The sequence below is a fragment of the Bacillus rossius genome, chromosome 3 (genome assembly GCF_032445375.1).
Source record: "Bacillus rossius redtenbacheri isolate Brsri chromosome 3, Brsri_v3, whole genome shotgun sequence".
NCBI classification, from domain to species: Eukaryota; Metazoa; Arthropoda; class Insecta; order Phasmatodea; family Bacillidae; genus Bacillus; species Bacillus rossius.
Window position 1 is genome coordinate 40,897,226 of NC_086332.1, and position 14,743 is coordinate 40,911,968.

The following is a 14,743-nucleotide window of genomic DNA, read 5'->3' on the forward strand; positions in this document are numbered from 1 at the left end:
ATTAGTGTTGCACTGTAATATTTGATGTGTAAACATCCTAGCTCTCGGTATACGGCATTTGGTAGGAGTAATTTCTTGAATATGAAACGGAAATGCGTAACAACGGTTCTGCGTTTGCGGGGAAGTTTCAGAATCCTCTAAAAGATGGCGGACCCTCGTTATTCATTCGCGTATATAATTAGTTATGATATATTATACGATTGAAAAGGGTATATGTTATAGACATAGCTAAGCAGTTCATTACATAATAACTTTTTGCTAGGGCTTATTTCGAAAGCCAAAAACATTCCTTAAATTTATATAATAATAGTTTTAACCTATTTTTTTTATTATAGTACTCGTAAGACTTTATTTTTTCTCAGATATTCTTTATATATACATAAAGTTCTATGTAACCTTATGTGACTAAATTTGTCTTCACAAGATATATTTATATATTTTTTTTAATTTTAATTCGCGAAGGGAGGGGTCTGCCCCCTGCCCACCCACCTGGGGTGGCTAAATACCTGCTGCTAGGCGCCGCATTTAGGGGTGAGGGGGGAGTTTAACTGGCAGAGTAATGTTTACTACAGATATTTAATTGAATATTGTAGCGTTCGAACACAAAAAAAAAATTGTCGGAAGGCAGATGAACTGAATTATTTTTATTACAAGATACATACATGCATATCGTAAAATATTTATAACCCGGTATCATTCGCTTGCTATCCACCCGCGATGTATTAAAAATGAAATGACTGCAAATAAATGTATTTATTAACCATCTAAGTTGAATCAAAAATGTTTGCGATAGTGTAGAGGAATTAATATGCTGTGGCGATATGAAGTGTTGGGGAAGGTTTTGTTTTGGTTGGTTTGAAGAAAGAGAAAGAGGGCGGAAACAGTTGCCTGGTGGCAACAAGGGCAGCCCGGCCACTCCGCTGCCACTCGCGGCCTGCCCTTGGGACGCCGAGCCGGCCGTGAATGGAGGTCTCTGGCGCGCGGCCACGTGCTGTTCCCGCCCGTGACGTCACGGCCACGTGGCGGTTCATTGATCCCGCTGACCTCGGCCACAGGTCAGGGGCTGGGTGACGTCATCAGCGACGTCACCGTCCCCCCCCCCCCCCCCCTCATCCTCCCTGACCGAGCAGTTCGACCAACCTCGGCCCTTTCCGCGTGCGCGCCCGAAGCTGGCGGCCGTTCGGAGTGGCTCTCCTTCCTGCGAGCCGCCAGCTTCACTTTCCTCCTAAGTTACTTTGCGATTACCTTTCCCTGAAGAAATAACGTCAAAAACAATGTATCTTCAGCGTCGTATGGGGGCTAATAAAACCCATAGTTACGCATTGTGCATTTTTTTCTCGCAAGTTGGGGGGGGGGGGGGGGGGGGGGGAGTGAAATAGAACACAATGTGTGGCAACCTTTTTTGGATTCGACCAAAAGCAGTATGTCTATAATCGATACGTGTGCATCGACGATCAAAGTTTATTATTCTTTATGTGTATGGATCTGTAAGGACCTAATGCTAGTCCTCGCACAGCTTGGATTTTTAAATATTTAACTTAAATTTCTATTTGAAGTAATTTTTCTTAATGTTTGGCATGAAAAGAAATTTATTATTTGTCCTAAAAATTTTATAACTTGTACCAATCTTACATTTACTAACAGACGTCAACTGGCTGGTAATTAAACCAATCCGTCAGATCTTGACTTAATAAGAGCCCGAAACTAGATCCTATGCTATTTCAAGCCGGAAGATGTAATAAGGGAGTTGTATTGCAGGCTGTGGCAAATGATTTGAACATAGAAAATCTAAAATCTATACTAATATTATAAAGCTGAAGAGTTTGCTTGTTTGTTTGAACGCGCTAATCTCAGGAACCACAGGTCCGATTTGAAAAATTCTTTCAGTGTTGGATAGTACATTTATCGAGGAAGGCTATAGGCTCTATTATATTATAAATAACATAAGGGATCCTTACTAAAAGTCCAATTTAGAATCAAATGCGTTTGAGGGGGTTAGATACAACATGCAGTACACGTACGAAGTGTGTGTTGACAATGCTGCAGGCGCTAGAAGTTTATTTCCTCTTGCCTATTAACATTGTTGCCACGCACTAGATGCCTTATCATTCTTAATTTTCCCATACAAGTAAAAAACACCCGTGTGATATTAACAACGAAGCAATCAGTACCCTCATAAGAGTTCAATTAGTATTTAAATACTTTTTATCACTTTAAATCGCAAAAATAAACTATTTTTTTCCTCTATCATTATTTAATTTGTTTTTTCTTTCACTTGAATTATCTTTATTATTTTTAATTAATTTTCATTTTTCGGACCATCAATAATTTTCCTCTCCCGTTACAATTCTGACAAGGACTTGTGCATTAATAATATATCTGGTTAAATTTAAGACAAACTTGAAAAAACTTTCCAATGTAGCTTCATGTTAAATTTTCTGGGAATCTCTTTAATGATCCTCTCTCTCTCTCTCTCTCTATATATATATATATATATATATATATATATATATATATATATATATGTATGTGTGTGTGTGTGTGTGTGTGTGTGTGTGTTTCACTATAACTTTACAGAATGTTTTTGGAAACATAGTGTATTTCTATCGTGTTTTTGTATTTACTTTAATTTATTTAGTCATAGCACTCGCTCAGTCTGCAAGTATTACTCGTGGAAAGTTTATTCATGAATAAATGTGTATAAAGAAAATTTATGTCATCGCAGTTCTAATTTAAATTAAATTGTTGTTACAATCAATTTTACACGTATTTTATAACGATGAGATAATACTAAACACTTTTGTAAATCCATTTGCTTAAAATGCTCACTGACTCGCAGTCCTCAAATCTTTCCTGGGCTGTACTGTAAAACAACCCTAATTCCTCACGCACGGTTGAATATACGCGTTACGTGATACAGGATAATAGAAAATAAACAAGAGTTCTGTTCCGAGGTTTCCTCGCAAACAGCGCACCTTTTAGCGGGAATAAATAAATAGGCAAACAGAGATGTTTCTGATCCCAGAGGTAAATATTTGCCCAGCTCTCGGTGATGTTTTCTCAGAATTGTTGTTGAATCATGAAATGTGTGGGTCGACTCAGTTTCTAGGGTTTCCTTCTGCAAGAAGCACGTCCACAAGCACTCGTCAATATGTAAACTTTACTTACAAACCATCTTTTCCCATATGTAGTTTTACTGGAAAGACATTCGTTTAATTTAACGTCGCGTCGTCCTGTCATAGATATGGCTGACGTGCAGCGCTCTGAAGAACTTTTGATGAAATAATTCCCCATTGACATCCCTCGTTCTTTATCGAAATTCTCTTGTAACTTTGTAATATGTATATATTAAATATATTGAAAAACTGTATTGGTGTTTTTGTCTGTAAATAATGATTTTCCTGGATTTATATTTTTGAACAATTTATATAATTGAACGAAAGAAAAATATTGTTTTAAAAAAATGCGTTCATGTTGAGAAATTTAACTATCAATCGCTAGCTTAAAATTCACCTTGACAATAATTACTCAACGTCATGTCAAAGATAACTAGGTATAGCTTGAGCTTTGACGAATGTTCTGTCTTATCATCAGTGCAGTTAAGTCTCAGCTTCAACTGTCCTGCTGCGTTAGTGCATTTTCACGACGTTGTTTTGATTGTGTTACAATTCATACTGATATTTCACTGTATAAGCAATGAAAATTATTTTTGTTACTGACGTTCGCCAGATGCGTCTCACCAGGGGTGTCCACGTGTGCGTGGCACATGGTGACCGGGCGAAGCCGTTCATGGCCTGCGTCATGTTGATTGTACACCCGAAACATCGGCTGAAGTGTAGTGCTTGCATTGTGAAAACAGTTTTAACTGACCGTATTTTGTGAAGTGACTGTGTTTCATGACGAATATCCTAATGCATACTTACAAACCATCCTCATACGCAATGTTTTCGGTGTGGCAATATGTCATTGGCGAAGTAAAGAAGGGACTTTAACTACGTCACCGCATTTTGTCTCCAGACTACAGACTATTTAAACACTATCTGCTGTTATTGTGTAAATGTTCACAGTTTTTACAAAACATTGTCAACGTTGCTCTCTAGAAGGATTGTCTGTGTTCACGGAGCTTTGTTGGGGGATTGGCCAGCCATGGCAGCTATTATAACTTCCCTATCTTAGATCTAGACTATAACTAGTTACGTTTGGCCCAGATAGAACCTGCACATACACAGGGGAAACCCCTGGGCTCATTCATCCGGGGTTAAATAGTGCAAGCATTAACAGGACAAGAAGGTTGGTCCAGGAAGAAGAGTTGGTCAGGGGCAGAAAGTTTCAACCATGCTGCGTGTTTCGGCCCGCATTGCTGCTTGTTTGCATCTGGATGTGTACCAGTGGTGCCTGCGCCCCTGGTGGCGGGCGACAGTACTCGTCGCCCTTCAGGCTGCCAGGCAGTGTGTGCTTAAAGCCAGGAGAGCAGAATGTGTTGAGCGCATATAACAATAATTGAATTAGTTTAATTACGCTAATTAATCGTGAGCTGTCGCGTCGGATCTTGCTCCAGAAGGGATAGAAAGGCAGGTCTCTTGACGCCAGTAAAAGACTGTAGGCAGTTGGCGAAATTACCCAGTCTGTCGTGGCAAAACCCTAGCCACAACATCTATGCTTCAGGATCTACGAGTTGATTAATTTAAAATCGCCTGACCGCTAATTGCACACCCAGTAAACGGTAGAGCTGCAGTCTGAACTGTCGCGAGTAGGGCAGTCGGTCGGTAAGATAAACTTATCCAGTCCTCCATCGCGAGGCCCTAGCCTCAACTTCTACCCATTTGTGATTTAAGGCAGTGGTTCCCAAACTTTTTCAGCTGGCGACCCACCTTTCCTTATAGGAATACCTCCACGGTATATCGGTCCATGGTGGAGTAAAAAACTTTATTTGTATCGTATCCCTTCCTTATGTATATATAATGTACCATAAAATATTGCATATATATATATATATGCTTTTTTTAAGATACCGATTGATTATTGATAAACAATTTGTGTTCTGATTTGAAAATGGTTGACAAAATATAAGCACTTTGTAGCAAAACAGTTATTTATTTAACAATAGATATGTGTTTGCACACAATTCGATTTGTTTCGATTTTTCTTATCTTTTCTGGTGGTTTATTCGATGGTTCCTGATAGTTTTAAGATCGAGTCGCGACCCACCTGTAACCCTTCAGCGACTCACCGTTTGGGAACCGCTGATCTAAGGTGCTGTGCGTGCTGTAGAATAGCTGCTAGAATACCTACTTGTGTCAAGTGCGCCGGCATATTTGACATCTTGAATAAGCGCGCACTGCCCAGCTCAATGCTAGATCCACGTCCATGGTGACTTGCACCTTTGAATATATATACTGTTTAGAAGTCGCGAGTGGATAGGATTTACTCTACGTTTTTCAGGAGCGTATGATGAGCAGCTTGGGAACTTCACCGCTGCAGGGCGCTGCCGTAACGCCCTGTATCGTCTTAGGTTGTTATTTACACGTTAGAGCGCAGCACTGTCGCCCGCTGTCATTCCCCGCACCCTTCACCCATCATTCACTGCAGCTCAAGGTCGTTCAACGGTAGGGGGAAGGGGTGTTTGAGGAGTGCGACACTTGTCCGCTAGGGACCACCACAAGTCGATGCCCTAGAGATGGTGGGGATTGCGGCGGTGAATTAACCAACTACCTCAAAACCGTATTAGAAATTTTAACCTGGGCTGGCGACTTCTATACAGTATATATATTCAAAGCTTGCACTGTGCCGCCGGTAGCGCGCCGGTAGCGCCGTGTCTGTGGGCCTCTTGGGGGAAGGGGCGGTGGGAGGGGCCGTGGAGGGGTGAACGGCAACCGGCGGGTGTGACGTCACGCTCGGCCGTGGCACGTGCGCCGTGACGTCAGCACACGTGGCGTTGTGGGGGCGGGTGCAGAGGCCGCTCGCTACTATTAGCGCCCCCTCTTCAATAAGGCAGGGGCTGGCCGTTATCTAATTGTTGTGTCAGCGTGGCCACCCTCTAGCACTCGCCCCAATGTGTCGCCGGCCCAGCACTATTCGGGCTGAAGCAGTTAGTCTCTGTAGCGACCGACACGAGATAGATTGCCCCGCCATGTGTCACCACGTACAGTCACCAGCCGTCTTCACGCGTGTTGCCTCTTTAGTATTCACCATAGAATGCTATTTACACCACGTGACCAATTAACGATATTAAGTAAATTACAAATTTTGTGCTCTATGAATTCACGTCATGCTAGTCTTTATATTCTTTTTATTTTTACTTTTGTCTGCCAGTTTGACACTAATTTGCCGAAACTTTTCAAACCAGCCAAAAATAAATTCTGATCCTTCAGCAATTCCCCTTTCGTTTTTAACGTGTCTTTACGTCTCGTTTGGCAACAAGAACGTAACTGTAAACAGACCACGACACAGTCCGAAGGAATTAGGAAAAGAAACGACATTGGCTACTGGTAAATAATCGTTCGAATAATTTACGTCGCATGCTTTCGAGAAAATGTTTGAAATCGAGATCAGGATTCTGGAGAGAGTTCCGAATTCATTTCCTCCGGAACTGCGAATATGTGGTTGTGATGATATTTGTATGGTTGAACTCGCATTGCACAGTAGTATATAAATGCCGATCCGGGCACAGGGCTCAAGGGTGGAGCCGGAGCTGATGACAGCCATCTAGGATTGTGACGTCTCGGCTGCCATCTTGGATAATTTTGACCTTTGACCTTAACTTCGACCTTCATAATTGACCAAAAATTAATCCAAATTCCACAGAACTTTCACGATTTCCAACTACAATGTTCAAAACGTCAGTGTATTTACGGACTATTCAACGAAGAATGTGGCCCAGAAAGAACGAAGGGTTTCTTCGTAGTTCCAAATATGTAACTGTATCTTTGTATTCGACTTTGAGCTTCTATATTCCATTTCAAACAAGGTTACGGACATATTACCAGCCCGGAAGTCTGGTAGGTATATGCCCCACTACATTGTCTAGTCGCGACTGTACTGTTCCTAATGACTTCCGTCTCCCCCTCCCCCCAAACGCCCTCCTTCTACACAAAAAACACACCCTTTCCCAGGACTACCAGCAGTGTTTCCCGGAACTGGAGGGTGGGGGGGGGGGGGGGGGGGGACACCGAAACCGCAAAGCGAAGACGACAGAGACTTACTAGATGTCGTTCGACCTGGCATTGACTGCAAATTCCAGCTGAGTCACAGTTAAATAGCACTCCTTCATACAGTGGCGGATTTAGAGGGTGACACGGGGATAAAATATGCACTGGATAATGTGACTTCTGAAGTGCCCCCGAGAAGTCAATCCTAGGTCTGCTCCTACGCTTTATACCGAAAAGGATCGTGGTCGCAAGAAAGTTAGATTCAGCAAAAATGTGAACAGTCCGTCAAGTGTATAATTTATTACTGTTCGCTCACGAACTCGCGGCAAATTTTCACAAAATCTTGTTCAGGTATGAACGAGGCGTTGTGTAGGGCAAATCAATCATGGACCTGAAGGAAAAAGGCAAAGGAAACATACACCAGTTATGACACCCTGGATATTGTGTTACAACAAAGATGAACAGATGTACCAATTATGACATTTTTAAAAAAAAAACACCATGGATGTTACTGTGCAATCTAAACGGCCTTAGATGTGATACTTTTGAAAAAAAAAAAAAATATTTTCAAATATATTTTGTACGGCTGTGTTTTGAGAAGCATTCAAAAAAACACACTTCATAATAAACGCTTGACCGTAAGAAAGAGTGATGTAGAAGAAAGAGGTTAGTGCCGGCACAAAAAACTGATTAACTGCAACTGTGTTTTCGACAAACGAGTGATAGAGAAACATAAGCTTGATTGTAACAGTGTATATTGATGAATTTACCATAAAGATGGATTTTTTAAATAAAAAAATTATGTCTCTTACGTATCTTTGTAACTGCAAAAACATTTTACATTTTGTCCATACCATAATATTATTTTATGCACGTTTTAGTACATATAAGGATTCCTATGCTTTTGAATATTTCAAGATGCTCAAGATTTTTAAAATACGAGAACACAAAAACCTGAACGTAATGTATACACAGTATACATATATATGCCATAACTAAATTTCGTAATAGACAAGCATAATTTTGTTCTTTTTAAACTTATCAATAAGAGTTCCATATTTAAAATTTGCAAAACTCTAGTACGCATTTTGTAAAATTGCATTGTTAATATTATATATTCTACAGATGTGTGTTCTAACATTTATAATGTTGCAATTTTATTACAAAAACTATTTCTTTTGAAAAAGGTTTTTGTAAAATATACAATATTTTATACTGTGTATGTCCATATAAAATATATAATCTTTGGAAGACTTTCCAGCTTAATTTGTATATTTTGTAAGCAAAGAGTAACATTTCCTTACCAATTTAATTAAGCAGCCAAGATTCCTACATAAAATAAGAGTTTCTTAGACATACTAAGAGGCATATCAAGAACCCTCTCCTGTAATAATCATCTTGTACATGTTATAATAAGAAAATGTACATGATAAATTAAAGAGATGACACGGAAGTTGAGACATTTTCGCTAATGAAAACTATTTGCCAAAATATAGTGTGCATCGCGTCCAGTAATTTAGTTTAAAACACTTTTTTGTACAATTTACTATGCTTGTTATTATTATTTAGTGTCCTAGTTTCGTATTATAAGTGTATCTAAAAAAATGAGAATACCTACATGAATTTGCTCATTTCCGAGGTTCAGGGCCGGAACTAAGGGGGGGCATGGGGGGCATGTGCCCCGGGCGGCAAATATCAGGGGGCGGCAAAATATGAAAAGTGGTTCACTAAAACAAAATGAAACTAGTCATTAAAAAAAGTTTTGAAAGTGTACATATCGCAACCAATAAGTTAGCCAAGAAATTAAGAAATTCTATTTAACTTTATTATGCATAATTTGTAAATATATTCGTACTTCAAACGTTACTTCACTCTAAGAAACAAGTATTACCATAATTCGTGGTCTGGAGTGAGTAAAACCACTGCAATGAGAGCTGGTATCTCAAGGACCCGTTGCGCGGGTGACCACTTGGCTGAGCAAGATGTAGCACTTTCTCTGATAAATACCCTCATTTTTCCAGCCCCTACTCAGTCGCTCCTGTGTTTTCGTACCATGTGCGTCTCTGCCTGAGGACGGGAGCAGATAGCAGTTCCCGAAACGTAGCTTGTTTCTGTTTTGGAAAAACTATTGTGTTTGTTTCGTCTTTTCGTTTTGTCGTGTTTTTGTCTCGTTTCAACCATTGTGCTGCATTTTTTTGGGTTCAATATTTTTGTGTCATCATCATTTGTGGGTTTTTTTTCGTTCTCTTAATACATTTTTATTTGTTTTTATATGTTTGTTGACCATATTCCTGTTACGGAATATTTTGTGGTGTTTATATCCTGTTGACAACAGCAATTATTTGCTTAATTTGTGCTTTTTGTCTTTTGGTTATTTTTACTTATTTATTTTATTTTTTAGTTTTCTTCTACAGAAAAAGTGCTTAGCAATGGCGTATGTCAAAAAAAACTTACATCAAGTAATGTTGGAAGTCATTGACAGATTAATTATGGAACTTAGTAACAGGTTTAAGGCTTTGGAGAACATAAACAAAAAGTTTGGATTTTTAAGTGGTGTTCAAATTCATAAAATGGAAGAAGAAGATTTAAATTCAAAGCAGCAGAATTAGAAAACACAGTGCCGATCTTAACAAAGAAAAATTCGTATTTGAAATTGAAAGTTTTAAGCACCATGCATTAACAGTAGACTATGAATTAAAAGATGCTAGGTACAGCATCAACAATGTTGAGCCTTATATACAAAAATAAACTGGAGGAGGCACATCCTAACATTACTACTGCTCTGAGAATGTTTCTCACCCTTCCAGTTACAATTGCGTCAGGTGAAAGAAGTTTTAGTAAACTTAAACTGATTAAAAGCTATTTGAGAAGCACGATGTGCCAGCAGAGATGAACAAATCTAAGTATTATATCTATTGAACACAAACGAGCTGCTTTGATCAATTTTGATGATATTATTAACACTTTTGCAGTTAATCATGCTCGAAAAATTAAATTTTGAATTGAATTTCTTTGTATGGTTATCAATACAATATTATACTTAGTTCATAATCACATGTTCCTTATGTAATTTTAGTACTTAATAAACTTGTGCAAACAATAAACAATAGTTTGATAACAGTTTATTTCATTATAATAAAAATGTAATTGTATTAGTTTTCCAATTAGTGTACTTGATAAATAAAAGTTCTCAGTTATGTATAAGTGAATTGTATCATTTCAACCACCGCTTCTAACGAAAAAGGGTATTTTATAATGTTGGTAAGGAGGGGGCGGCAAATTAAGCTCTGCCCCCCCTAACGAATCTCCTAGTTCCGGCCCTGCCGAGGTTAGATATTAAATCATTTGCTCACGTGTTTTTTTAATACCCTACATAGATACATGATCCTTACCAAATCAACTGCCAGAAGTAAGCATATGTTAATGACAAAACTAACTACGGTAAACTCATGGGATACCATTTTGTCAGTGTTAAGAAGACTTCAGGTCGCCGCTCTACCACTCTGGCTCTGGGGTAGAGCGCCTGCCTTGTGACTTGTAGGACCCGGGTTCGCGCCCCGGCTCCTCCAAGGCGGATTGCCAAGACAAACTGGCGGCATTTTGCTGGTATGAATACAATCCCTTGCAACAAGTCAGGCTATCAAAGAGACGGTGGGTGGTGAAAAAAAAACCTCCCAGGGTGGCTTTCAAATAGGTAGCCAGTTTCTTTCCTTGGGCTCCCCATGCGGTGGCCATTCCGGGGGTTTCTCCGGGGTCGCGGAGTTTTGCAAAAATATTTGTTAGTTTTGTAGCATTCAAACGATAAAAATTACGCTTCGAGTGTGAAATTTTAGAATACATCTACCAACAGTATTTATAAAATCTCTCCAGTTTTTATTATTATTTTATTTGTATTAATTATTTGCATGCAAAATTAAATTAGTGTGATATTACGCCAAGTAAGGATAGCTTCTAACGCGCAAACATACGTACACGCAAATATTTTTTATACAAACCTACAAAATCATTTCCAGAAATTTTAATTTTTTAAAACCCCTCTTTACCACCTACTAAAGCTATTTTTTTCATTAAATTTTACACAATTGCCTTTTTAAAATAAAACCACATTACCGTCTACCTCTAATAACTGTCTATTTGGATTTCTACAAAACACCCATATAGTTAAATTTAGGTGTTTCTTGAATACATTTGATAGTCATGCGGCAACCCAGTCTACCGAGTACTCAGTGATAGCCAACCTCAGTTTACATATAAAATTGAATATAATAACTGCAATAAAACGAAATTCCAACTGAAATTTAAAAAAAAATAATTAGTATGGGGAAGATATCTCTCGCGTAAAATTATGAAGCAAAAGTAGTGTATAATAGCCGAGTCTGGGACAATGATATTTCTTATGGGACCACGGCTTGCTGACTTGCCAATCGTGAGGATTTTCGGGCGTGTCCGCCGCTCTGTCAGGAGGTCGGCGGCCATTTCAGTCTTCGCAACGTCCGCCAACTTGGAATCCGCACTTTTTCAAATACGTAAATATTTCAGAAAAAAATCCAAAATTCATCAAAAATCACTTATTAATGGACGAAATTGAATTCCTTCCTTGGTTCGATACTTGCTCAATGCAAAAAAAAAATTTAAAAATTTAGACAAAAAACTTATTTAATTAAAAATTATCATCTACCAGCCCAAATGATTCGATCGATTCCTGTCCCTGTTTCGATCCTTGGTACTTGCTCGATACAAACAATGTCAGTTTCAGGCCAAAAAATGACTTATTTATTAAAAAAAAATTGATTCGATATACCTATTCCTGTCGTTGGCCAATGCAGTCAATGAAAAAAAAAATTATTTAGTTCCAAAAACATTTTAGTTAATAAAAAATAAATAAAAATTATTTTCATTTAGAAGGCCAAGAGAGTTCTTGAAATGTGTTTACAGGGCAGTTACGGTGGTCAGACACGTACAGTCGGTTGTCTAGGAACGTCAGATAAGTGGACCATACACGCAAGTCCTGTCGGTTGGCCATGATAACATCAAGTTGGAGGCAAGGTACGCCCAGTCAGTGACCAGGCACGTTTATACATGTCCAAAAACGCACGTACAGTAGGTGGACGGGCGCATTCAGTTTGTGGCTAGGCATGTCCAGTCCACGACCAGTTCCAGTTGGTGGTTAAGCTCATCCAGTCTGTGGCCACACATGACTTGACGTAAGTTAAGTCATCATTCGCGTTAAGTTGGTGACTACGCACATCAGTCGGTTGACCGGGCACATACTTCCAGTGCCATAGCTTCTGTGTTTTTTGCGCACATGTCTGCGTGACGGGTGGTACCGTAACTTTCGTCGCTTTGTGTTGGTACGCGAGCTGACCGCTGCGCGGCGCGACAATCGTTGCGGCCTGTACGGATTGGAGCTGCTGACCGCTCTCGTGCACCGGACTGTCGTTACTAGGGAAGCCTTATTTTCACAGACAAAGAGCCAAACGCCCGATCGTGCATCTTCGGTTTTTTTTTGTTCATTGTAAATAAATATACAACTCATGATAACTAATGGTCAATTAGGTTAGGTTAGCTACATTATAAATACTTTAAAACATTGTGGACGGTTGATTTGGTTAGGATAGCTACATGAGAAATCGTGTAAACGGTTTCCCCCAAATAAATACACCTGTTGTGATACGGAAAAAAAAAGCGAGCATGAACTTCGGGGAACTTCGGGTGTGGCTCTCTCGTCTGTGAAATGAAGGCTTCCCGTCGATACAACCACAATACCGTCATCTACACGCCCTGGCAGCGGGCGTTTCTGCAGAGACTACAGCGCCGATATCATAAATAAGAGAGGTGCGTGGGTAAAGTGAGCCAGACACCGGGCTCGTAATTGATACGATAGTTGGGACATCTAGCGGGCAAACTCTAAACTCATCGTGGAAAACTGTGCCTGACATCATCTCACACAACATTCGTTCATTTCACGAGCCACACGCGTCGGTTAAATAACAAGTTTTAAACTCAAATAATTTACATTATTTACGGTATGTAAAAATTTAAGTGACAAAGAATCATTCAGGATACTTTTTTTCATTGTGTGCCAAGCAAACGCCTTGTACAGTTTTTATAAATACCTAATATTCTGATTAAAAATTTCTTAAATAAAATTTAATAAAAAAATAGTTTTTTTTTTAGAGAAGGCTTTTCATTGTTTTTTTTTTTTTTTAATTCAAAGCTTTCTTTACAACACTATGTCTGTTACGTTTGTTTACCTACAATGATATTCATGTGAGAAATAAATTTCCTGGTGGCTGCAAAACTATGAAACTTAGTCTTAAGTCTAGTACTGTTCGACTTAGTGGCATGAACGGTAATTGCTTGGATAATTTTTCGCTGCCCCAGTCATTGCTCCGCAACGCAGTTTGGATTGTGCTGTCCTTAACGACACATTTTGCTAAAGTAAATGCATTACGAAATTAAATGCAGAAAATCTTTGGCGTGGAAGCTTTTTTTGGTATTGATACAGCAGCGTTTGGTATGTTTAGGAGGCTACCAAGAAAGTAGCGGTGACGAACGCTATCTAACAGTTATAGCTCAACCTCGTCACAACTGATAAGAGTTGTTGTTGTTTTTTTTTTTTTTTTGTGAAATAATTGCGGTATAACGCACGAATGCCATGCAAATAACTTTACAGAAATTCACGAGACGCAAAGAAGGTCTCGTGCATGTCTGGGAAGTTATTTGCTAGTCCGGACGATTACATGCAGCACGAAAGAGAAGTGGGCGCCGCCCTCGTGTTTGGGTCAGACTATAAGTAGCTTGCGACGCGATCAGATGCAAGCAGGTACGTGCTCGAACACGCCAGGGCGGTGCGAGTAAAACACTTCTTACATGTTTCTTACGTGATGTTTTGTACAATCAATTGGCCGTCACGGGTCTTAAGACAGTCTGACAATCGCGTGCAGTGACTTTATACTTTTCTCCAACCTTTTGCGAAACTTTGTAAAATTAAGTTTGTCTTTCTTGTTGTATTTAGCATGAAAACTACGTTAGGTATCAGTATTCACGTTAACGCTTACGACAATGTTGAAATGCTCTAATTTCCACGAGCAAGAAGCATGGGTTACCGCATATTGATACGCGGTAATGAACTGTAAATAAAATCACGACAGTATTTTAATTATTGTAATCAGTATTATTGTATCTAAATTGGGTAATTTGAAAGTGCGCCCTGGTAGCGAGTGTATTCACCCAGGCCATAATTATCATTTTGGATATTGTAATATCATTGTGTTTCAATTTTCGTAAAGTAAAGAGAACAGTGAAAAACATTTTAAACCTTTTATTGTGTTTGTGCGCAAGTCAGAGTAAGAGTATTAGATGCTTAATTCAGGGTAACTCGAACTTGCCTTTGACTTTAAATTTTGTGTTCACCACCCGCATAGAAGCCTCAGGCTACGAAGCTACAAGTCTACGAGGCTACGAGACGACGAAGCTACAGTACTACGAAGCTACCAGGCTACGAGGCTATATGACTCCAACTGGCTACAATAGCTTCATTTAGCTGCGAGAGAAAAAAAACTCAAGTAGTTCCAATTCTTATCAACTGTTGT